This window comes from Gossypium hirsutum, chromosome A11 (assembly GCF_007990345.1).
Source record: "Gossypium hirsutum isolate 1008001.06 chromosome A11, Gossypium_hirsutum_v2.1, whole genome shotgun sequence".
In the NCBI taxonomy this organism is placed as follows: Eukaryota; Viridiplantae; Streptophyta; class Magnoliopsida; order Malvales; family Malvaceae; genus Gossypium; species Gossypium hirsutum.
The window spans coordinates 119962612-119987081 of NC_053434.1; the positions used below are offsets into that span (position 1 = coordinate 119962612).

The window sequence follows — 24470 nt, forward strand, 5'->3', positions numbered from 1 at the left end:
CTCTATCTTTTGTACTCTTCGTTCTTTTACCATTATAGTAAAATTATCTTTGCCTGTGGTTTTTTATTCTCTTCGGAGGAGTTTTTTCACATTAAATTTGTGTATTCAATTTCTCAATTTCTTCCGCTATTTTGACTTGTCCGTTGCTTAATTGGGTCAATCCACAACAAGTGGTATCAAAATTAGTTTGATTTCTGCAGATCAGCTCATTCAAAGATGACAGCAACAAGGTTTGACATTGAGAAATTCAATGGTGTCAAAAATTTCAACTGCGGCAAGTTTGGATGACAGCAATTCTAGTTTAAAACGCCTGAAAAAGGTCATTACCAAGAAAAAGTTTGAGAATCTAGACCAGTTAAAATGGGAAGAGTTTGATGAAAAGGTCTTATCTGCGATCTAGTTATGCCTCGCGAATAGGGTATTACAGGAGGTACTGATGGAGAAGACCTAATCTGCCAAATGGAAAATATTAGAAACTTTTTATATGACTAAGTCTTTGACTAACCGTTTAGTATTGAAATAACATCTATTTACATTTCGCATGAATGAATGTGAGCTTCTTAGAGATCACATCAATCAATTCATTACTCTTTTAAATGATTTAAATAATGTTGAGGTTTAGATTGACGATAAGGATCAGACTAATCTATTGTTGTGCTATACCCCCTTTATACAAGTCTTTTAGGGAAACCATGATTTATAAGAGAGATAATCTCTCATTCGAGGATGTGAAGGGTCATTTTTTGAGTAAAGAAAACCTTAAAAATGATTTTGGTTCGAATAGCAAGGAAGATAGGCAAGCTTCTGTTTTGGTAGCATCAAAGAAGCGAGACAAAATATGTCGCTATTGTAAGAAGTTAAGTCACGTCAAAGCAGATTGTTATAAATTGCGAAATAAAAGGGCTACTGAGAGTAATAAATAAGATGTAGCTCATCATGATTTGGCCGACAAAAATGGTGATGATTTCTTATTAGTGTCAACGAGCGATAGTTTCGAGCTTACGTCTAAGTGGATCCTAGATTTAGGATATTCGTTCCACATGTGTCCCAACAGAGAATGGTTGTCCACATATAATTTGGTTGAAGGTGGAGTTGTAGGCATAGGAAACGATTCATCTAGTAAGGTAATTGGCATTGGTACTATTAAAATTAAGATGCACGATGGGACGATTAGGACACTCTTAGATATCAGGTACCTGATTTACGAAAGTAGCTCATCTCCTTAAATAATTTAGACTCGAAAGGTTGCAGAATCAACATTGAGTCGAGCGACATTAAGGTGTCTCGTGGGGCTCTCGTTTTATTAAAAGGTAAAAGGACTGCCAGTCTTTATATTCTTGAAGGCTCTACAGTGACTAGTGAAATCGGACGTCCCTCGTCCGTTATGGAGTCAAAGTCAACTCGTTTGGAGCGGAGGCAACTTGGTCATAGGAGGGAAAAATGTATGATCGTTTCATTGAAGAGAGGTTCTCTTTTGGATGCAGGTTTCGAAAAGTTAGGGCATTGTGTTTGTGAAAATTAGACTCGGGTTAGTTTTGATTTGGCAGTGCACAAGTCGAAGGCTAGAAGTATTTCAGCTTCTAAACACAAATTCAACTCAATTAATTCCCTGTATAGTTCAAGATAAGCCCATGGCAGGCTTTGGCAAAGATGGCATTATGGAAATAAGAGTCAAGGTGGAGATTTGTTAAGTATGACTTATATTTCAATCAAATATGAGAAATAATCTTTCAATTAAACTCTGTTTATTTGTTTCAATCAATCTCTGATTAGTCTAGATTATTTTATTATTATTTGACATACGAATTTAGCCTATAAATAGGCTTTTTTACAACATTAGAAAATGCACCCATTAGAGATTAGAACTTATAACACTTTTGGAGAATTTTATGTTTATGTTTTGATGGTTCTTTATTTTCGGGGTTTAATTTTTATCTCCATCTTTTGTGCTCTTCGTTCTTTTGTCATTATAGTAAAATTATCTTTGTCTGTGGTTTTTTATCCTTTTCGAAGGGGTTTTTCCATGTTAAATTTGTGTGTTCAATTTCTTAATTTCTTCCGCTATTTTTACTTATTCATTGCTTAATCATGCCGATCCCCAACAAAAAAAATCACAAGCATTACATATTTTGGGAATTATTTTAAATTTTTACAATAATGGAGAAAATATAAAAAAGTTTAATATATATAATTATGTGTAGACAAGTTATTTTTTGAGCTTTTTATTTAATTCGATACTTGTAATGATAAATTTTAATGGTGACTATTGATATAATTATAAGTTTAAATTTTTTGGAAAACAAAAATTATTTTTTGAATTAGCACGTACTATGCAACAAGCAAAATAAAGAGCACAACCAAGATGATTACGTAGTTTGAAACTCGTCCTACATCTGCCAAGTCTTACCCAAAGAGATGAATACACTATAAACTTCACAATACAACAAAATTATTCAAGCCTAACTTGGTGCAACCTCACTATTGTACAATTAAGTAAACTCTCTCCCGACTCACTCTAACTACGGTAAGTGAAAATCAACACTCAATAATAGTTCCTCACTGTGAACATATGAGCTCCTTTAAATCCATGTATCACCCATGATAATCATAGAAGACATGAACTTTTATCCAATGTGCAATATTATACATGAACTCCGATTTTGTATGATTTTGTGCAATATTAGGATAACCTGATGATAGTCCACTCTATCGCACACTTAACATGTTGCTGCTAATGGTTTTCTTCTGTGATACGTTGGATGCTGTGTTGTATAGTTCTACTAGAGTAGAGGTAGGCTGCATGCTTATGTAATTGGGCTGATTGAGGAATTAATTGGATTGAATTCTTACTTTCTTAGGCACTTAAATGGAAGATTAATCACTGGATATCCATGCACCAAGAATATGTTTTTTACTTATATCTTGTTCGAAGGTTTACCTTCATCTTTTAGACCTGCAATATACTTATGCCTGAATTTATAAATTGAAGGTTAAAGAGATCCAGTAATCTTCCTTATTGCCCCCACATTAGTAGGAAATGTCCATGCCAAAGTTGAAAACTCTCAGTTTATTTATTAACTTCATTTTTATTCTTCTCTACACTACACATAGCAAAAGAAGAAAATTGCCATTAGTGATCAATTTTATCAGGGTATCCTTTGGGAGGGGGGCATTTGTCCTTTTTCATGACATAACGTTGGTTTTTTCTCTTACATCTTTTACTGCATGTTGTTGTCTTTCGTCATGTCAATGTAGAGGTGTCCACGAATCCCACAGTCAAATCCATACAGGTTAAGCTTATCGAATTATATGGATAATTTATGTCAAACCCAACAAAACAAGCCCAAAATAATAAAGTCCAAAATGAAAAAACAGTCCATAACAAAAAAATACAAGCCCAAAATTACAAGGCTTGATTGGCCCAAATCAGCTAAACAAAAAAAACCCTAGACCCCTTTTTCGCCGCACCTTCTGTTGCCACCCATGTGCCTCCGCAGCGGACCCACCTCCTGAGGCTTGGCCGCCTTGCACCAGAATAGTAAGGTCTTCTCCGTTGACCCCAGCACCTGCAAAAAAGGAAAGGAAAACAGCACAGAAACAGGGTATAGCAACAGTAGCAAAAATGAAAGAACACAGTAGCAAAAACCTTTGTATTCAGCTATAAAGACAAAAAAACCAGATTGTAACACACACTAGATTAATAAAAAAAAAACTCAAAGCAAAAAAGGTGATATTTTTATTTTATTTTTTTTCTTTTCATTTCGAAATAAGAAATAAATAAGGGACGTTTCGTGCTTGTGCCGCTTCATCTACTTCGTCGTCGGAGGCCTTCTCCGGCATAAAAAATGGCTAGGGGAGGGTCGAAGACATTTCTTTTTAAATCGAAGGCCCAGCTTCGGATTCGGGTCAAAAAGGGGCTAAAAAGGGCTTTCTTTTTCTCTCTGGCCACCGAAGGCAATGGTCACTGTCGCCGATGACCGGTGACCATGACGGCGCCGATAACCTAAAGGGGGAGAGGGTTTTGGAGAAAGAGCATTAACCAAGGAACAACTGTCTATAATTGCTTACCTTGTTCCTTTTTAACGAATTCAGAAGTTCCATATTTTTTGTAACAATCATTGAGAAATCATGCTAAAATTCGATTATCATCACCTCAAATTCCACTATTTTTATATGAAGAAAACTAAGTTGAACTTTTTTCAAGCTGGGGAAAGATGTGATATGGTGGAGATTTTCTAAAAGTGTATTTACTGTTTGACTCACGAACCGCTCGAAACATTAAATCAACAATTGAATTGATTTTTACTATTATCTAATATTTTAATATTTATAATTTTTAATAATTTACTTAATTAAATTGAATGAACCAATTAGACTAATTAAATCGACTGAATTAAAAATTAATGAGTTAATTAATTCAATCACTAATCTGATTTGAAAACTTTCTATTAGATATTGCAAAATATTATAAATTAATCTCAGAATGTTTATATCCCATTTGATTTGCTAAAAGGCGGGTGTGCTATCAAGAAGTCCCAAACCGAGGCTTGGGAATGCCCTAGTACTCCAAGTTTCCAACAATCAAAAGCAAAAAGAAAAGACTGACGAAAAGAAATTAAGATAAAATAAAATAATGTGAAAGATAATAGTAACTTAAAAATGAAAATGGAGATGGAGATGATATGGGCCCAAATCACAACATATACATTTGACTTCATAACCCCAATACATGCTACTGAACATCTGCCCACGAATCTCTCTAAATTTGTGACCATTTTCAAATGTTATAAAGGGAGAAAGAGGCCACTAAACCCCGCCAAACTCAACTTTGTACTTGATTTCATTCATCAGAAAATAAATTTTATAAGTTCACGGGAAATATTTTAGCGACTATTTTTATGCTTCATCCTAATAAATTTGTAATGGGATTTAACTGATGGAAAAACTTGATAATTTTTAATTTGTCAACTTTGCATACTAATATTTGGTGCTACAAATATTATATATAAGTTTAAAAATAGTGAAAATTAGTTTTATAAGACAAATCAATATTTGATAATCCCTCATAATATTTTTTTTTATAATTCTTCAGGTTTTTTTTCGGTAGCTTAGGATTTTTGGTATTCCCTAGTTGGTCTCTCAATCTCAATTTAGACTGGTCAATCTCTATATGGTCTTATTTAAGGTGATCACCTAGACAAATGCAATGAAATTGAGAAGCTGGTTCGAGGATTCATTTGGGGTCAACGTCTGGTACTGGAAACCAACTTTAGTGAGCTGGGATAAATGTTGTATGCCTTAGAAGAATGGTGGACTTGGGTTGAGGAAAGTATGATACCACAGTATGGGGTAATAAGTAAATGGTCGTCTTCTATACATCCTTCTAATTGCTCGTTTCTCTGGAGGGCTTTGTCCAATATTTGGGAAGATGTAGTAAATGGTGTCTATTGGGCACTAGGAAATAGGAGAACTGTGAGTTTCTTCGGAACTCAAGCAATTTTTCCTGTGGAAGGAACTGATTAGGGTACTCTTTTTGCTATGGAAATAGAAATGCCTTGGTTTTCAGTAGTGGTAAGCTATGGCATTTTTCTTTAATGTAATTTAATTTGAATAGGATTTAATCTTGATTTTATTTATGTATTAATGTTTAATATTCTCTTTATATATATTATTCTAACTTATTAATGCTACCCTCACGGTCCGTAAGTTCTAATGGGACTTACAACCAAATCCAAACCACTATTTCTTAAAGTAAACTACACAAGTAGTCTCTAAATTATGGTAGATTTTTATTTTGGTCGCTTAGCAAAAAAATATTATGATTTGGTCACTAAATTTTTTGAAATTATTTTTCTTAGTCACTAAGTTGTTAAGTGGCACTTTTTAGTTGGTAAAATAACAATTTTAGTGCACAATTTTTATAATTTGTCAATTTGACTATAGTTCTATATAAAATTATAAAATAAAAACTCAAAATTATTTAAAAAGTAGAAAATTCTATATGAAAATTATAGAAAAATAAAAATCTCAAAAATATTATTTTTAAAGAACTATATATGTATGGGAAATATAGAAAATTATTATTCAATAGAACCCTAGAACTAATATGTCTTGGATTGTCAAATTGCTGTGAGCTTGAATCTGTTAAGCATTGGCCTGCAATGCAACATATGGCCAACAAGACAGCAAGCAGACCAGCAGTGGAGCAGAACCGAATGCAGCAACTAGCTTAGGACCATTTTGTTCTTTTTGTTCAAATGTAACCAACTTTAGTTAGTTTGTAATTTGTAATCTAAGTTAGTAAGATTTTTGATGTAATGGATGTAATGGCTGATATATCAGCTTGCTTTGGTTTCAAATTTAACTTGTATTAGTTGATTATTAGTGGGAGTAGGTAAACCATTAGGTAATGGTCATTTGACTTGTTTACTTTGTATATATTTTCTTTTATCAATCAATGAAGATTGCTGCTGATTTTTCATCCATGTTTTGTGCTCAAGTTCATTTCATTCTTGCTCTCAGTTTCATTTTAGTTCTTAAGCAAATTTGTTGTTATTTATTGATTGCTACTGACTTTGTTTTAACAAATGGTATCAAGAGCCATAATTCTTTGAGGGCCTTCTCTTGTTGGTTGTTGTTTGTGAAATAAATCTTAAGAAAGTAGGAAACTGATGCTGTTGAACTTGTTGCAGCATGATGAGCTTCACACCACCTCCACCTCATGTGTTCACTGGTGAGAACTACCACATTTGGGTGGTAAAAATGAAGACTTACCTTCAGGCACATGACTTGTGGAGTGTAGTGGAGAATGATGACAAGCCACCTCCATTGAGAGCTAATCCCACTATTGCTCAGATGAGACCGCATGTTGAGGAGATTGTCAAGAAGCCTAAAGCCATGGCCTGTTTGCAGAATGGAGTGCCTGATGTTATCTTCACTCGCATTATGGCATGTCTCACCTCAGCAAGCTTGGGACAGGTTGAAGGAGGAATTCATGTGGTCTGAGAAGACTAGACAGCAACAGCTGATTAATCTGAAGAGAGATTTCAAGAATCTTAAGATGAAAGATGCTGAGACCATTAAGCAGTATGCAGATAGAATAATGGCCACAGTGAACAATATAAGGTTGCTTGGTGTAGACTTTGATGAAAGTAGGGCGGTTGAGAAGGTAATCACCACACTACCTGAGAGATTCGAGTCCAAGATATCCTCATTGGAGGACTCGAGGGACCTCACCACCATTTCTCTATCAGAATTGGTGAGCTCACTCTATGCTTTAGAGCAGAGAAGGGCTAATAGGTAGGAAGAACACTCTGAGGGAGCCTTCCAAGCAATGGCCAAAGATAGCTCCAGTGCAAATCAAAAAGGCAAAAAGCCTTGGCTTGACAAAAAGGACAAATTCAGAAAGGATTCAAGTAAGAGAAGCTACCCACCATGCACTCATTGCCAAAGAACCATACACTCAGAAAGAAACTGTTAGAGAAGACCAGATGTTCAATGCTGGAAATGCAAGCAATATGGTCATGTTGAGAAAATTTGTAGGAGCAAAGGCAAGGCACCAGTACAGCAACAAGATCAGGCACATCCTGCTGAGGATCAACAAGCTAAGGAGGAGCATGTTTTCAGTGCAGCTTCCCTTGCAACCACAAGCAGAGGCAAATGTAGTTGGCTTGTAGACAGTGGCTGTTCACATCACATGGCTACTGATGTGAACTTGTTTAAGAAGCTTGACAGGAGTTTTAGCTCAAGGATCAGAATTGGCAATGGGAGCTTAATTGAAGCTAAAGGCAGGGGTGATGTGTTGATCAGCTCAAGCTCAGGTAACAAACTGATTACTGATGTGTTGTATGTGCCCGATATAGACCAAAACCTGCTAAGTGTTGGTCAGCTGGTTGAAAAAGGTTATTCTTTGTTCTTTAGAAGTGATTCCTGTGTTATTAAAGATTCACTTGGTCAGGAAGTTGTCATGTACCTATGGTAGACAAGTGTTTCATGCTGGATGCCAGTCAGCTTGAAAGGAGGACATATTTGAGTCAAGGTGACAGTGCTAGCCTATGGCACAAGAGGCTAGGCCATGTCAATTTTAGGTCACTTGATTTGCTGCAGAAGCTTGGTTTAGTAGAGGATATGACCAAGGTCGAGCCACTTGAAGGTGTTTGTGATGTCTGTCAACTTGGCAAGCAAGCTAGGCTTCCTTTTCCAGTTGATCAAGTATGGAGAGCTCGAGAGAAGCTTGAGCTGGTGCATTCTGACATTTGTGGCCCAATGAAGACCCCTTCACTGAATGTGAGTAAGTACTTTGTACTTTTCATTGATGATCTGACCAGATTTTGTTGGATTTTCTTCTTGAAACAAAAGTCTGATGTGTTTGAAGCTTTTGGAAAGTTCAAAGCTATGGTTGAAAACCAAGCTGGTTGTAGGATTAAGACATTAAGAACAGACAATGGGGCTGAGTATCTATCTGATAAATTCAAGAGGCTATGTGAACAGGCTGGGATCCATCATTAGCTAACCACAGTGTACACTCTTCAGCAAAATGGAGTATGTGAAAGGAAGAATAGGACTATAATGGATATGGCCAGGTGCTTGCTGTTTCAAAGCAAGCTTCCAAACTCATTTTGGGCAGAGGCTGTCAATAGCTTGGTGTACCTACTCAATAGGCTTCCAACAAATGCTGTCAAGGATAAGACACCCTTTGAAGCATGGCATAGACTCAAACCATCTGTCTCTCATTTGAATGTCTTTGGTTGTGTGTGCTATGTCCTTGTACCTATAGAAAGAAAGACCAAGCTCGAGAAGAGGTCAGTTCCTTGTATTTTTGTGGGCTATAGCAGTGACAAGAAAGGCTATAGAGTCTATGATCCTTCAACAAGAAAGATTTTGGCAAGTAGAAACATCAGATTTGATGAAAAGAAGATTTGAAACTGGGAAGGTTCGAATGCAAGTCAGTTTGAAGAGGATTCGGCTGAAGACAACTTGGAGCTAGTTGAAAGTGAGCCTAGTAATGGCAATGTTGATGACCTTCCTGTGAGAGGTACTAGGTCCATTGCTGATGTTTATCAGAGATGCAATGTAGCCATTGTAGACCCTTCAAGCTATGAAGAAGCAGCTAAGGACATGAATTGGAAGAAGGCTATGGAAGTAGAAATGGACATGATTCAAAAGAATCAGACTTGGGACTTGGTTGAGAGACCAGAAAAGAAGGATATTGGAGTTAGATGGGTCTTTAGAGCAAAATTCAATGCTAATGGCTCATTGAATAAACAAAAGGCAATATTGGTGGTTAAGGAGTATAGCCAGCAGTATGGAATTGATTTTGAGGAAACTTTTGCCCTAGTTGCAAGATTGGATACCATCAAGCTGCTGTTTGCTTTGGCTGCACAGAAGAAATGGCAGATACATCAACTTGATGTTAAGTCAGCCTTCTTAAATGGTTTTCTCAAGGAGGAGATTTACATAGAGCAACCTGATGGCTTCCAAGTCCAAGGACAAGAAGACAAGGTCTATAAGCTGAAGAAGGCTCTGTATGGGCTGAAACAAGCACCTAGAGCATGGTATGATAGGGTAGATGCTTATCTGTTTAAGCTCGGGTTTGAGAAAAGCCTAAGTGAGCCAACCCTCTATGTGAAGAAATCTAAGGATGAGCCATTGCTGATTGTCTCGATTTATGTTGATGACTTGCTAGTGACTAGAAGCAAGGATGTTCTGGTCAATGAGTTTAAAGCACAGATGCAAGAGGTATTTGATATGACTGATTTGGGGGTCATGACTTACTTCCTTGGTATGAAAGTGAACCAGACTGATCGAGGGATTTTCATTAGCCAACATGCATTCATCTTGAAGATACTTAACAAGTTTAGCATGCAAAATTGCAAGCCTGTAAGCACACCAATGGCTCAAAGAGAGAAGCTATCAAGCATTGGTGATCATGTAAGGGTCGATAAGAAAGAGTATAGGAGTTTAGTAGGTTGCTTACTCTATTTGACAGCAACCAGACCTGACTTGATGCATGCTGTGAGCCTGTTGGCTAGGTTTATGCATTGTTGTAATGTAGTGCATTTCAGGGCTGCCAAGAGGGTACTGAGATACATTAAAGGAACTTTGAGGCTTGGTCTATTGTTTAAGAAAGAAAAGGAGCTGAAGCTGGTTGGTTATTCAGATAGCGATTGGGCTGGTTGTATTGATGATATGAAAAGCACATCAGGGTATTTTTTTCTCCCTTGGCTTGAGTGTGTTTTGCTGGTGTTCAAAGAAGCAACAGACTATTGCTCAATCCACTGCAAAAGCAGAATACATAGCAGCGACAGCAGCAGTAAATCAAGCCATCTGGCTTAGGAAATTGCTATATGATCTTAATGAAGAGCAACTTGAGCCTACTGAAATTAAGGTTGACAATCAATCAGTAGTGGCTATTACTAAAAATCCAGTCTTCCATGGAAAGACTAAGCATTTTAAAATTAAATTTCATTTTGTTAGAGAGGCTGAGCAGACAGGAGAAGTTAGCCTTGTTCATTGCAGCTCACAAGACCAATTGGCTGATATTTTGACTAAGCCACTTTATACTACAAGGTTTGAGAATTTAAGAAACAAGATTGGTATGTGTTGCATACAGTCCAAGGAGGAGTGTTAAGCATTGGCCTGCAATGCAACATATGGCCAGCAAGACAGCAAGCAGACCAGCAGTGGAGCAGAACCGAATGTAGCAACTAGCTTAGGACCATTTTGTTCTTTTTGTTCAAATGTAACCAACTTTAGTTAGTTTGTAATTTGTAATCTAAGTTAGTAAGATTTTTGATGTAATGGATGTAATGGCTGATATATCAGCTTGCTTTGGTTTCAACTTTAACTTGTATTAGTTGATTATTAGTGGGAGTAGGTAAACCATTAGGTAATGGTCATTTGACTTGTTTACTTTGTATATATTTTCTTTTATCAATCAATGAAGATTTTTGCTGATTTTTCATCCATGTTTTGTGCTCAAGTTCATTTCATTCTTGCTCTCGGTTTCATTTTAGTTCTTTAAGCAAATTTGTTGTTATTTATTGATTGCTGCTGACTTTGTTTCAACAGAATCGTTGCCCGTGCTTCTAGCAAGGATGAAAAGTGAGTGGATAGAATATGATGCTGACGTTAGAGCGTTTAATTGCTACAGATTGGCTGAGAACATTAGTGCAATAACATTGCTGAAAACACAGCTTAAGGTTGATTAATCTCTCTTTTTTTTCATGGTTTTAGTTACAGATTTTATTTTGCAGGCATTTGCAACTTCAAGAACGACTGATGTTTTAATTTGCAGGCATTTGCGAATTCAAGAAACGAGTTTGTGTTATTATACCTGGAAATGAAATCCCAGAATGGTTCAGCCAACAAAGATCCGGCTCTGTAATTGAAATACATTTGCCTCTCAATATTCAGAATGACAGTCAATGGATTGAAGTTGCTTTCTGCTGCATTTTTGTCAATGATGGTGGTTCCGAGAAAAAGGGTATCGGCGATAGGGCTTACATCGATTGTAGAAATTCTAGTTATAATGGATCTGTTTTTCAAGGTAGAAAAAGGGTCCTCGAACCGACTTTCTTTGTTTTAGGTGGAGAATATGAAAAGCCCAAACAAAGGACCACCTGTTTTTTTTGTTATTTCTCGCGTGATAAATTATATCCATTATCCTTAAGAGGATAAATGTGGTGAATGTGAAACCAAGAATTTATGGACAATGGATTGCTCTGATCATGAATGCCATGAGCTTCAGATGTCTTTCCAAGGCACAAAAAAGTTTCCTTGTGTTAAGGTGAAGAAGTGTGGAGTTAGAATAATGTATGAGAAAGATTTAGAAGAAATAAGAGAGGTGCAGTGCCATATAACTCAATCTTCTCCAAACTTTGAACATATCCATCATCACTCTACTGAGAAGGATGGATCCGCAGGCAGCACTTCCCTTGTAAAACGTAAACGTAATATCTACTAGGAAACAGAGGAAGAAGGGCGGCAGCCTAAACGGATGCAAAAAAATGTTCAATTTTATAACTGGCCGATCAGGGAAGAAGCAATAATTGTGTAAACTACTTCACTAGCCCTTTCGTACAAATAGGTTTTTTCTCCTATTTAGTTAAGTTCCTGTGATTGTTTGATGGTAGAAATAGATTGTTGTTTAGTATTCATTATATCCGCAACATTGATTGATGTGATGGAACTAGAAATATATTGATAGCTCTCTTATGGTTGATGATCAAAGAAGGCAATATGCATTTTGAAATTAAAAGTTCAATCATTTGGAATTAAAATACTACACATTTAATAAATCAAAACTGATATGATAAATATAATTTCAACTTCTCAGCTTTCTTAGTCCATTGAATGGGCTTTTCAAACCTTTGATTGTCATGTCCCAAGAATTCGGGCATGTGCAAAAAGATTGTCATCTCAGCAATCAACACGAAGCTACATTTACCAAAGAGAAAAGAATGATAGGAATCTGTTTTTTACAAAACATGAAAAGGAAGACAGGTATTGAAATCCAAGAGGGTAATTGGTGGAATTGGCTTTTACAGTGTATCTCAACCTCTGCCAAATAGCAACCTTTGAGGCTATTTGTCTGTGAATTCACCCAACATCATCACTGATCAATCTGCCTTTCTAGCATTGAATTCTCATGTATCTCATGATACTCACAACCTCTTAATAACCAGTTGGTCTACTTCTACCTCTATTTGCAATCGGATTGGTGTCACCTGCGGATCCAAACAGCACAGAGTCACCACTCTGAATTTGTCAAGCATGGATCTCGCAGGCACCATTTCATCTCAACTGAAAAATCTATCTTTCCTTGTTTGGCTCTACATTCATGAAAAAAGTTCCCATGACTCTTTACCTATTCCGTTAACAAATTTGTATCCGCTGAAATTTTTGAACTTTGTCGACAACAACTTAAATGGAGAAATTCCACTGTTGTTTGGTCACTTCGCTATACTTCGACTCTTACAGTTGCATATTAACAACTTCACTGGTATTCCAAATATCTTAAAATTGAGTGAGAATCAAATTTCCAATAGAATTCCAAATATCTTATCCAAGTGCAAAAAGTTGAAGCTTTTATCCTTGTATATCAAACAATTTGGAGGGAAGTATACCTACAGAAATAGAAAATTTAAGTATGCTCAACACTTGGTATTTCGATGATAACAACCTCAAAGGTAAGCAATTCATGGTTATGGTTTTATTCGTTCTTTCTTATTCAATTTCTATGAACAATTGTTTTAAATATTGAAGCATGACTTAAAAACAATAACCATTAAGTTTAGTTCTAGCAAAGTTAGAGTAAATATATATATATTTTATTTATGTCAATTGAGCCATCTACCAATTAATTGGTGTCAATTAAGCCAACTTCCTAGATAAGCTAAATGGAATATCCTGCTTTAATAATATTCTTAAAAAAAAGTAACAATAGGTGTCGTAACCATTTTTTTGAAAAACGGGAATCGACTTAGATTTTGAAAATGAAAACGAATAGAGGAGTCGCCACCAATCATTTTTTGATGAGGTGTGATCGGATCACCTTAAATTAATCATTTTAATAAAAGTTAAGATTCATCAAAACGATAATTTTTGGTCTACGAAAATCAAAAAATGAGTTCGGGAGTCGGTTACGCACGAGGAAGGATTAGCACCCTCGATACGCCCAAAATTGGTACCTAGTTGATTAATTAATGTCTTAGTGTCGAAAATTTAAAAACTTTAAAGAATTTAAAATACAATCCCTCTTTGTATTAATTCTAATTTAAAAATGATTGAATAAATTAAGCGGATGTTAAGGACTCTCTCATCTCGAAGTAATAAAATATCATGCCCATTAAGTTAAGACACGACATCTCGAACTTTGAGACTGAGCTTGCCTTTATTTAAAATTCATGTATTTTAACCTTTTTTAAAAGGGTATTCAATTATTTAGTGTAAACGAGAAAAATCAAAACCTAGTAAGTTAGGGCACGATATCTCGAATTTTCAAATGTCGAATATTGCCTTTGTTAGCAAAAATCTTATCCCGAGGTAACAAAATGTCATACCCGGTAAGTTAGGGCACAACACCTCGTATCTCCGAGAATAAGCATTTTTAAAACTCGTATTGTGATTTTAAAGAGTATTTTGTATTTAGGTTAACTGAGAAGAGTTGAGACCTCGTAAGTTAGGGCACGATTGTCTCGAATTACCAAATACAGAATATTTACTTTTATGAAAGAATTGTTTTAATAAATTGAGTAAAAAACGTGATTTATAGTAAAATATAGAAGCAAATTATGATATTAATAATAACGTATAATAATGGGTGACAATGATGAGCAATTATAACAAAGGATAACATAAGAGCAAGGTTAGTAACATGTAAATATAAACAAATGCGTGAGGAAAATGAAATGATCGAGCACATAAGTAAATTAATAAATAAATCAAAGTGAATAAAACATGGCAAAATAAAAATGACAATGATAACGAAAATAATAATTATAATGATAATTTAAATAATAATAGCATAAAATGATAATAATACGTATGGTATTAAAATATATACGTAATAATAGAAATAAAAGTATATAAAACATTTAAAAATATATGTACGGGATACATATGTGAAATAAGTAAATAATAGTTATAAAAAATATACATAATAGAATGTATGAATAATATGATATTTACAATATACATATACATAATATATATAAAATATAATAATAAGAAAAATGATATGCATGATATGATATTAATATACATGTGCTTAATATGGAGTATAATATATATGTATACTAAAGGAATATATTTGACACACGAATGTATTAACAAAACAACGATATAAAAAATTATTAACAATAGTACATAAATATATACATATGTATACGCTAAAGATATATACATATATATAATAAAACATATGCTAATGTTAATAACGAGTAGAATAGGGGTAGAATAGATAAAATAATAATACGTATATAACGTGGTATTAAAAATATGTATATAATAGTATTTAAATATGCATACATAAAATATGTATTAGGAATAATAATAATATATATAAAAGATGATAATACAAAATAAAAACTATAAATATATATATAAAATATATGTATGTACAAGTATTGATTGAAACTAAAAAAAATAATTCTAATAGTAGTAAAATATGCTAATAATAATAATAACAACAAGAATAGATAGAATAATAAATAATATTAAAAATAAAAATGGTAAAACAATATAAAAACCAACCTAAATCTAAAAAAGGGACTAAATTCGAATCAAAAGTGAGGTCTTGGGGCCAATTTAAAAAGAAATATAAAATGGGGGACCTATTTGAACACGCGTGTGACTGCAGAGGGCCAAAAGCGAAATTTTCCCGAGCCCTTAAAACGACGTCGCTGGGGGGAGGACCAAATCGAAAAACTTGATAAAATTCAGAGCTAATTTAAAAGAAATGAAAACCTGATTGCGAAACATATAAAATTTGGAAGGACCCCCAGCGCAATTATACTATCATACAAAAACACGCGGATCCTCTAGCGGGTCGGGTCGCCTGCGCGAGTCGAGGGCCAAACGGCGCCGTTTTGAGGTCTCCGAAATCCCCATGAAACTACGTCGTTTTCTACCTCTATATAAACTAAATTTTTTTTAAAAAAATTCATTCTCCCTTTCGGCTTTAAAAAAAATCACTTTCTTTCTTTCATTTTCTCTGTGCAGGCGCTCTTGGTTCGGTCGGGGCTCCGGCGAGCTGCCACCGCTCTCCGTCGCGTCTCCGCCGTTGGCGACCTCCGTGCACGGCGGTCAGAGGTAAAAACTCCCCTTTTTTTACGTTTTAAGGTGTATATCTTTTTTATTTCTTCATATTACATATTTATGCATATACGAATGTGAAATGAATAGATTTGGCCGTGAAATAGAAACAAAAAAAAGGGAAAGAAGAGTCACCTTGGCCCTTTAGTTTTAATTTCTCAAGTTTTTGGGTTTGATCTGATGCTATATTCTTACTTTTGATCTTTGGAGTTGTTGTTTTTTGTCTAAAAAGATTGAAATTTTTTTGTATATATCAAAGATTGCCGAGAGAGAACAATGGTTTTGAACTTGGCCTTTTATAGCCATTTCTTTACAACTTGCTTCTCAATTGATTACTCTGTTCTTCTTGCAGGTACACGGGCGGTGGATGTGACATGGGCGGTGCTGCAAGCGTCGGCTGGTCAAAAGTCCCTAGGTGCACCGCACCTAGGGTTTATTTATTATTTTTTTCTAATTTTGGGTATTGGGCTTAACTTGGGATTTGGGCCTTGATTTGTTTGGGTTGGGGCTTTGATTTGTTGGGCTAAACGGGCTTGTACAGTAGGATTTTCAATGCAGCCCCTGATTTACACTTAGTACCAAGTAGCAAACCATCAACACTCTACTGACAAGGATGGATCCACAGGTAGCACTTCCCTTGTAAAACGAAAACGTAATATCCACGATGAAACAGAGGAAGAAGGGCCGCAGCCTAAACGGATGCAAAAAACTTTCAATTTTATAAGGGGCCGATCAGTTAAGAAGCAGTAATTGTGGTAAACTGCTTAACTAGCCTTTTCAAGATCTTTTCTCCTATTTAGTTAATAAGTTTCATGAAATTGAAATAGATAGCTCTCTTTTTCCCCTGTTTTTTTTACAAAAACATTATACATATACATGGAAAGGAATAGAGGAATAGTAATATGTCCAACTCCACCATTGCTTGATTGCAACTTTGTAAATCTAGCTCAGTCACTAGATATGATCAAAGCTCTGTCCTCTCTAATTTACCTATCAAACTTCATTTAATAGTTGTATACAAATCCCTAACACCTCACTATTCATTATATCATCCAACATCAAATAACTCTATACCTTTGCATCACTTGTTTTAATTATTGTTTTTCATTGCCATATGGAAGCTCAGAAATACAATTTGCTTACGTTATTCGTCATTTAAAATTTTAAAATTTTATAAATGTTGAGAGTTAATTTTTTTTTAGAATTGGAACTAAAATGATAAATTTTATAAATATTGAGGGCTAAATTTGTTATTAGATCAATAAAAAAAGCCCACATTAGCTATCCATCACTCATTTAATAATAACTAAAGGGAAAGTGACTAAAATATTTGATTTCGAAAAATTTAGTCACTAAATCAAAAAAATAATAATAATTTAATAATTTTTTTTAAAATTTTAAAGTGAAGTTTATCCTTGTTTTAAATATTAATAGCATGCTATTAAACTAAACCTATCCAAAGGTGAAGTTACCGATCTAAACTCAGAGGTCCACTCCATGTTTACAGTGGGGTATTTATTTGGCGATGGTTATGGTATATATAGCAAGCAATTATTGGAGACTCCATGTTTACAGGGGTGTATATATTTGGCAATGGTTATATGGTATATATAGCAGGCAATTATTGGAGGGTGAATTATCGGACCACAACCCTCTCACCCCAACGTCCCTCTCTTCCGCTACCGAAGAATCCGAATCCATAATTACCCAAATCTCTCTCCTATCATCATAAAAACCAACCCTTTTTTTCTCTTTGCCATGTCTGTCACAGAGTCATCATCGCCATCCTTGGACTCCATTTCCTCCTTTCTCTGTTCGACCATATTAGCTACTTTTGGCTCCATTTTTTCGCCCTTTCTTCTGCAATTCTCGATACCTCTCCAGAAGATTCATTGGAGAGAAACACTTGCTTCAAAGCATCCAACTTTCCCCTTGCATCTTTAATCCTATTTTCCTCAACTTCAGCTTCCACAACCGCCTTCTCCTGTGTCTCCTGCAGATGATCCAATGTGTCTTTGCAAAATTTCAAAGCTGTGGCCGCCATTAAATTCGAGCTTCATCCTCGTCAATCACCTTCCCTTCACAAAATTCATCTTGCAAAGTATCAATTTTCTCTTGCATTTCTTTAATCTCATTCTCAACTTTCCAGCTTGGTGTAGCACTGATCTGGAAACTTCAGACCTTTTATTGTTTAGTTGTTACTTGATGCGTAATTTTGGGTACTGTACTTTGTCGTAGTGGGGGGGATTGAAGGCTGTCTTCCACAATCAATCCTTGAATTTTTTGTTGAATGCAATGGGTGGATGTTTAAAGGTGATATTAAGCAGTGGTCGCTCCTCTGTTGTGCAGCGGGGTTATGGTCGATATGGCTGGCGCGATTTTACTTTTAATGCGAACTTTTTTCCGGTTGAATAGATTCTCTTTCTTACCAAGCTTAGAGCAGTTTTTTGGGTGAAAGCCTTATCAGGTGTTCAAATCCAAGAGGGTAATTGGTGGAATTGGCTTTTACAGTGTACCTCAATCTCTGCCAAATAGCAACCTTTGAGGCTATTTTGTGTTTGAATTCACCCAACATCACCACTAAATTTGTCAAGCATGGATCTTGTAGGCACCATTTCATCTCAATTGGAAAATCTATCTTTCCTTGCTTGGCTCTACATTCATGAAAACAGTTCCCATGGCTGTTTACTATAGCGTTAACAAATTTGTATCAGCTGAAATCTTTGAACTTTGACGACAACTTCAATGGAGAAATTCCATTGTGGTTTTGTCACTTCGCTGAACTTCGAGTCTTATAGTTGCACACTGACAACTTCACTGGTGTTATCTATCTATTTTGGGCAATTTGTCAAAACTAGAAAAGTTAAAATTGAGTGAAAATCAAATTTCTAATAGAATTCCAAATAGCTTATTCAAGGGTAAAAAAGTAGTTGAAGCTTGTATCCTTATATATCGAAAATTTAACTATACCTATAGAAATCGAAAATTTAACTTGGTATCTCGATGATAACAACCTCAAAGGTAAGCAATTCATGGTTATTGTTTTATTCTTTTTTTCTTATTCAATTTCTATGAGCAATTGTTTTAAATATTGAAGCATAACTTTAAAACCAGTTTAGTTCTTGCAAAGTGAAACTGAATCATCGAGTAAATATATATATATATTATGTCAATTGAGCTATCAACCAATTAATTGGTGTCAATTAGGCCGACTTCTTAGATAAGCTATGCTTTAATAATATTCTTAAAGAGAAGTAACAGTAAGATTTTCAATGCAGCTCCTGATTTACACATAGTACCAAGTAGCAAACCATAAAAACTCCACAACCCCATACTTGTCGAATAATAGAGTTAGGTATCTCCTCAACCTTAATTTCTTTGTGAGATATATGAATGAGCTAAAACTAAAGTGTTGGTTTATATATTTTTTAATGCTAGCGAAGTGACCAAACCATGATAGAATTGATCTATTGAAGTTGTTGTCACCAAAGTTGAAAATTTTCAGCCAATGCAAATTCGTTAACGTAATGGGTAAAGAGTCTTGGAAACTATTTTAATGAATGTCGAGCCAAGCAAAGAAAGATTTTTCAATTGCGATAAAATGGTGGCTGTGAGATCCATGCTTGACAAATTCAAAACAGTGATCTGTGATAGCTGGATTCGTAGGTGATACCAATCTAGAGGAAGAGATAGACCAATTGATTATTAAAAGATTGTGAGGATCATGAGATTTCATTGTTAGAAGAGCCGATTGATGAATGATGATGTTGGGTGAATTCACAGACAAAATAGCCCAAAAAGTTGCAAATAGCAGTGCAAACATTAAAGGAGGGAGGAAGCCAGGTTTTGCCATAAAGTTGGGTATGGGTACAAGGCAAATCATAAGTGAAATAATTGAGGTATTATTTTTCTTTAAATAGGAGAAGTTAATTACACATTTGATACTGAAAAATACTTTGACATTAGAAAAATGTAGGTACAAGAAAAAATTAATAATTTGACTTACAAATTAAAATCATTTGTTGTTGTTATAAGTAGTATGAAACTAAACAAAAGTTGCATGCTTTAAAAAAAATAGATAAATAAAATAGACGCCTAAAGTTGTTGAAGTTGGCATGCATGCAGCAGATAAAGCAACTAAGGAGCAGACCGTACAACATAAGTTATCCGGATGAAGTATGAAGAAGCAGATCAAGCTGCTGTAGTATTTCCAGATGAAGTACTTACAGCTACTGAAGTTGATGCTACTATTCAATTTCAGTTTCATTTTGTAATATTTTGTAATTTAGTTAAATTAGAACTAAGTAGGTAGTGTATTTAATGCATTCGGTGCTGATAAGATTGATATATCAGTTTATCTAATTTTACAAGTTGCAATTTGCAAGTTGTGCAAGTTACAATGAAGCCTAAAAATAATAAGTGAAACTTGTCAAAGCTGACCAGCTAATGACTAGTATATGTACTGGCAGTATGCCATTTTTCAATCCAATGAATTTCAATAGAAATCATTCCAAAAAATACTCTCTCAATTTTTGCTTTCTTTTACCTAGTAAAATTCTGTTTTGTTTATCCTGCAAATACAGAGTTTTTTTTAAGCTTAATCTTCCTTCATTATTTATCCAGGTAAATTACGTTGTTGCTCAAGTTTACACTGAGCTTCATACTTCATCCGGATAAAGTGTGTCAAACACCAACAATTGGTATCTAGAGCCTTATTCTTAGTGGACCTGTCATATTTCAATTCTTACAACCATGGCTTCATCAGGCTTCTCACCAACTGCACCACCAGTTTTTAATGGAGAGGGCTACCACAATTGGGTAGTGAAAATGAAGACCTACCTGCAGGCATTCGATTTGTGGGAAGTGGTCAACTCAGATGTTGAACCAGAACCACTCAGAGCCAATCCAACAGTGGCTCAGATCAGGAAGCATGCTGATGAAAGAACAAAGAGGCATAAAGCTATGTCATGTATCCAGAACAGTGTATCTGATGTGATTTTCACAAGAATCATGGCTTGTGAGTCACCAAAGCAGGCTTGGGATAAGTTGAAGGAGGAGTTCCAAGGGACTGACAGAACAAGGCAGCAGCAGCTACTGAATTTAAGAAGGGACTTTGAAAACTTGAAGATGAAAGAGGAATAAATTGTCAAGCAGTACTCAGACAGAATCATGGCTGTAGTAAACAGCATAAGGCTACTTGGAGATCAATTTAGTGAAGCAAGAATTGTAGAGAAGGTGATCTCAACTTTACCTGAAAGGTATGAGGCAAAGATCTCATCTCTTGAAGACTCGAGGGACTTGACCAGCATATCCTTGACAGAACTGATTAATGCTCTTTATGCTCAAGAGCAAAGGAGAGCAAGTAGACTGGAGGAGCATCAAGAAGGTGCCTTCCAAGCCAAAACTAGACCAGCCTCAAACTCCTCTAGATACAAGGGGAAGAAAACCTGGTCAGACAAGCCAAAGGCAGATGGTGCAAGAAAATATCGACCTTGCCCACACTGTAAAAGGCTAAGTCATCCGGGTGAAGTATGTTGGTTTAGACCTGATGTGCAGTGCAAAATCTGCAAAAAGATGGGCCATGCAGAAAAAGTTTGCAAAAACAAAGGCAAACAGGGGCCAAATCAACCTCAATAGCCAAGAGCTGAAGCTCAAGTAGCAGAAGAAGGCAGTGACGAAGAAGAGCAAGTCTTTGCAGTTTCTTGCCCAACTAACAAAAGAAAAGCCACAAAAGGATGGTTGATTGACAGTGGATGTACTAACCACATGACTCCTGATGCTGCCATCTTTAAGAAAATTGACAAAAGCTTCAAAACAAGGGTAAAGGTTGGGAATGGACACTTCATCAAAGCGGAAGGCAAGGGAGATGTGCTGATTGACACTCCTACAGGCACCAAACTTGTGTCAAATGTACTTTTGGTGCCTGAAATAGATAGAAACCTGCTCAGTATAGCTCAGTTGCTTGAAAAGGGCTACTCTGTGGTATTCAAAGGCAATGAGTGCCTAATCAGTGATCCAAATGGATCCAAGCTCATGTCAATGACCATGGCTGACAAAAGTTTTATGGTGGACTGGAACAAGGGCGCAGACAGTGCCTACGCAGCTGCTCAGGATGAATCCAAGCTATGGCACAAAAGACTTGGCCATGTCAACTACAACTCAATGACTCAGCTAACCAAAGAAGATTTGGTTGAAAACTTCACTAACTCAGTTGAAAAAGAAGAAGTTTGTGAAGTATGTCAGCTAGGAAAACAAGCTAGACTACCATTTCCTACAAACAAAGCTTGGAGAGCCTCTCAAAGACTGCAACTTGTACACACTGATGTGTGTGGTCCAATGAAGACTCAATCTCTGAATGGCAGCAGGTATTTCATCTTATTCATTGATGATTACTTGAGATATTGCTGGATTTATTTTTTAAAACAGAAATCAGAAGTGGCTTTAGTATTTTTTAAGTTTAAAGCTGCAGCAGAGACTGAAACAGGTTGCAAGTTGAAGACATTGAGGTCTGATAATGGGACTGAGTATACTTCATCTAGGTTAAATAGTTTTGTGATGAAGTAGGAATCAAACACCAGCTTACCAACACTTATACACCTCAACAAAATGGTGTAAGTGAAAGAAAGAACAGAAGCTTGATGTTTGAAAAAAATTTGCGTAAGACATTTTGGGCAGAAGCAGTTAACACTGCTGTTTACCTCCAAAATAGGCTCCCAACCAAGGCTTTGGCTCAGAAAACTCCATTCGAGGCCTGGTTCAGGTTCAAACCATCATTGGCTCACCTAAGAGTCTTTGGATGTGTTTGTTATGCTCATATTCCAGCAGCAAAAAGAGACAAGCTTGCTAAGAAAGCTCATCCTGGTATTCTGATAGGCTACAGCAGTATCAAGAAGGGTTATAGAATACTTGATCCTTCAACAAACAAAGTCTCTATGAGTAGAGATGTTGTATTCGATAAGAAAGCAAGCTGGAACTGGGATAAAAATGAACCAGAGGCAGTCTCTAAAGATCTTGCAACAGACCAAACTGAAGCTGATCAAAATGGTCTTGAAATGGACATTGATGATGAACCAGTCAGAGGCACTAGACCATTGGCTTAGATTTATGAAAGAGCTCATGTGGCTGCTATTGAACCAAGCTGTTTTAAAGAAGCTGAAGCTCATCAAGGCTGGAAACAGGCAATGGCTGATGAAATCAGTATGATTAAGAAGAATTAGACCTGGCAGCTAGTTGAAAGACCACTCAACAGAAAGGTCATTGGAGTGAAGTGGGTGTTTAGAGCCAAGCACAATGCTGATGGAAGCTTGAACAAATTGAAAGCAAGGCTGGTTGTAAAAGGGTTCAGCCAAAAGTATGGCATTGACTACTTTGAAACCTTTACACCAGTGGCTAGGCTTGACACCATAAGGCTACTAGTTGCCTTAGCAGTACAATTGCAATGGAAAATTCATCAACTCGATGTGAAGTCAGCCTTTCTCAATGGTCTCCTTGAAGAAGAGATACATGTTGAGCAGCTTGAAGGCTTCAAAATTGTTGGTCAAGAAGACAAGGTGTACAAATTGAAGAAAGCCTTGTATGGCTTGAAACAGGCTCCAAGAGCCTGGTATAGCAGGATTGATGGCTATCTAGCTAGCCTTGGATTTGAAAGAAGCATCAGTGAACCTACTTTGTATGTGAAAAAGCAAGGTAGAAAAACTCAACTGATAGTGTCTCTATATGTTGATGATTTGTTAGTAACAGGAGGAGACAAAGCAATGTTGACAGACTTCAAGTGCAAGATGCAACAAGTGTTTGAGATGTCTGATTTGGGACAAATGTCTTATTTCCTTGGCATGGAACTATCCCAAACTCAGCAAGGGATCTTACTAAGTTAGAAGGCTTTTGCCTTAAAAATTCAAAACAAATTCTCCATGTAGAATTGCAAAGCAACAAGTACACCAGTTGCCATTGGAGAGAAATTATCAAGCCAAGGTGATTTTGAGAAGGTTAGTGAATCAACCTATAGAAGTCTAGTTGGATGTTTACTCTATTTAACTGCCACTAGACCAGACATTATGTTTGCTATAAGTTTGCTTTCAAGATTCATGCATTGCTGCAGTTTGCTTTCAAGATTCATGCATTGCTGCAATGAAAAGCACTTCCAAACTGCCAAAAGAGTTTTCAGGTACATTAAAGGTACACTGAGCTATGGAATGATGTTCACCAAGGCTGAAAGCATGAGATTAATTGGTTATGCTGATAGTGATTGGGCTGGATCGATAGATGATATGAAGAGTACCTCAGGGTATCTATTCACCCTTGGTTCAGCCATCTTTTGCTGGAGTTCAAAGAAGCAAACTGGTGTTGCTCAATCAACTGCTGAAGCAGAGTATGTGGCAGCTACAGGAGCTGTCAACCAAGCCATTTGGCTAAGAAAAATAATGGCCGATTTAAATCAACACCAAAGGGAAGCAACAGAGATTAATTGTGACAATCAATCTACTGTTGCAATTGCAAAAAATCCAATGTTCCATGGGAGAACAAAACACTTTAAGATCAAATTTCACTTTGTTAGAGAGATGGAGCAAGCTCAAGAAGTGAAGCTAATTCATTGCAGTTCTGAAGAACAACTTGCTGATATCCTAACAAAGCCCCTTGTGTGTCAAGATTTGAAG

The 24470-nt window shown here is 36.0% G+C and overlaps 2 protein-coding genes and 2 long non-coding RNA genes across 4 annotated transcripts in view; 3 read left to right on the forward strand and 1 right to left on the reverse strand.

Annotated features, from left to right (window-relative positions):
• Nucleotides 1-24470, forward strand: part of LOC107962494 (disease resistance-like protein DSC1) — a 100313-nt gene that overhangs the window by 43775 nt on the left and 32068 nt on the right. The gene's annotated exons all lie outside the window — the stretch shown is intronic.
• LOC107962439 (TMV resistance protein N) overlaps nucleotides 1-24470 on the forward strand; it is a 76055-nt gene that overhangs the window by 40458 nt on the left and 11127 nt on the right. The gene's annotated exons all lie outside the window — the stretch shown is intronic.
• Nucleotides 3298-4277, reverse strand: LOC107962488 (uncharacterized). The gene is made up of 2 exons (XR_001701646.2): nucleotides 4069-4277; nucleotides 3298-3566 (listed from the first exon to the last, which is right to left on the reverse strand). It is a non-coding gene; the product is annotated as an uncharacterized lncRNA (long non-coding RNA).
• LOC107962477 (uncharacterized) lies at nucleotides 15280-16731 on the forward strand. Its single transcript, XR_001701641.2, has 2 exons — nucleotides 15280-15813; nucleotides 16169-16731. It is a non-coding gene; the product is annotated as an uncharacterized lncRNA (long non-coding RNA).